Consider the following 2,393-nt stretch of genomic DNA (forward strand, 5'->3'; position numbering starts at 1 on the left):
TATGGATCCGTGCGTCGGCCAATTCATTCGGCGCACGGATCCATAGCTGCCAGCGCTGCATACTGTCGTAGGACGTTCCCGCGGTCGCGTGCACCTTGCCGCGGAATTGCGCGCAAGATCTGCGCTTATAGCGCTTGGGATCAACACCTCCTTTCGGCAACGCTTCTCTAGTATCCCGTCTCATCTGGACTATTTATCTAGACTGTTTATCTAGACATACTGTTATAATTGTGTGTGAACCTCGCGCCGCGCTGCATTTACACTGATGCACGCCGGGCCGTGCGTTATCTGTATAATATATAATGTTATATATATAGATTAGTGAACTGGCTACTTACGCCCAAATAATGTAACGGTGTGTGTGTGTGTGTGTGTGCGTGTGCGGGCGCGTGCGCGTGCGCGTGTGCGTGTGCACATCCAATCCTGCACTCCCACCGTACATTAATCAATATGCCGCCCCAGGCACGTATACAGCGCAGCGCAGATCAACAGATTATATACACCGTCAGCAAGCGCGTACAACGCGTGCAGCGCGTGCCGTGCTGCGGCGGCATTTCCTTGATGTACAGGGTGGAGGGCTGGGTTGGCTGATTCTCCCTTCTCCTCTTACTCCTTCTCCAACAGCTTCTCTCTTCTCCCCTTCCTTCTTCTGCACCAGCTTCTCCCCGTCATCCTTCTCCACCAGCTTCTCCCCCTCCTCCAGCACCTTCTCTCTTCTCCGCTTCCTCCTCCACCAGCTGCTCCCTTCTCCACCAGCTATTTCTTTCTCCCCTTCCTCCTTCTCCACCAGCTTCTCCCCTCCTTCTTCTCCACCACCTTCTCCCTTCTCCCCTTCCTCCTTCTCCACCAGATTCTCTCCTTCCTCCTTCTCCACCAGCTTCTTCCTTTTCCCTCTCCTCCTCCACCAGCTCCCTTCTCCCCTTCCTCCTTCTCCACCAGCTTCTCCCTTCCTCCTTCTCCACCAGCTTCTCCCCCTCTTCCACCACCTTCCCCCTTCTCCCCCTCCTCCTCCACCAGCTCTCATTTTCCCCTCCTTCTCCCCTTCCTCCTTCTCCACCAGCTTCTCCCCCTCCTCCTTCTCCACCAGCTCCCTTCTCCCCCTCCTTCTCCCCTTCCTCCTTCTCCACCAGCTTCTCCCCTTCCTCCTTCTCCACCAGCTTCTCCCCCTCCTCCACCACCTTCTCCCTTCTCCGCTTCCTCCTCCACCAGCTGCTCCCTTCTCCACCAGCTTCTCCTTTCTCCCCTTCCTCCTTCTCCACCAGCTTCTCCCTTCCTTCTTCTCCACCAGCTCCCTTCTCCCCTCCTCCTTCTCCACCAGCTTCTCCCCCTCCTCCTTCTCCACCAGCTTCTCCCTATCGTCCACCACCTTCTCCCTCCCTTCTCCCGTTCCTCCTCCACCAGCTTCTCCCTTCTCCACCAGCTTCTCCCTTCTCCCCTTCCTCCTTCTCCACCAGCTTCTCTCCCTCCTCCTTCTCCACCAGCTTCTCCCTTCTCCCACTCCTCCTCCACCAGCTCCCTTCTCCCACTCCTCCTCCACCAGCTCCCTTCTCCCCAAAATGGCTCGGATATTTTATGCATCATGATTGGTCAAAACGCGTCACGTGACACGCCGTTGTTGTTGTTATAATGCACGCCAAACCGTGTAAAAAAGCGCGCAAAAAAGTTATATTGCACGCTCGCGATTATGTTAACATTTACAATAATTAAGCATCAAACTCAACTGTAAATGTGTTTGTTTTGACTTTCGGAATTGGAATAAATTTTCGAGATATCGCGAGAAATCAACATTTCTAAAAGTAAAAAATGGCGAATAAGTCGTTTTATGTCCCCACGGACGAAGAACTCGCTGACCTGGTGGGGCAGATGGATAGTGGAAACACCAAGAAGTGTATAAAATTCGCACGGGACAAGTTACTGGGATTTGCACAGTATTCGAACACCAATTTAGAGAGCCATCTTGCCAATCCGTCTGATCTCGATTCATTTTTGAGCAAGTTCTACGCCGGGATTCGGAAAGAGGATGGGACAAGTTACAAAAAGAGAACTATGCAGACGCTAAAATACGGAGTTCAGCGACATTATTTGGACGAGTCCGCCGGCCTGGATATTACAGACAAGGTGAAGTTTCTTCAATCTAATCGCATGTTTAAGGCCATATTGGTTAGTTTGAAAAAACAAGGAAACGGTAATGTACAGCATAAACCCGTGATCAGCCAAACGGACATGCAAACAATGCAGAACTCAAATGAACTGGACATGACAACAACCTACGGGTTGCAAAATAAAGTGTTCATAGATATAATGACCTTTTTTTGTAATCGGGGTAGGGAGAACATTCGTAGGATGAAACCTGGTGATTTTACAATAGAGAAAGACGTCGACAGTGGCCTAAG

The sequence above is a fragment of the Priapulus caudatus genome, unplaced genomic scaffold (genome assembly GCF_000485595.1).
Source record: "Priapulus caudatus unplaced genomic scaffold, Priapulus_caudatus-5.0.1 Scaffold1458, whole genome shotgun sequence".
Lineage (NCBI taxonomy): Eukaryota > Metazoa > Priapulida > Priapulimorpha > Priapulimorphida > Priapulidae > Priapulus > Priapulus caudatus.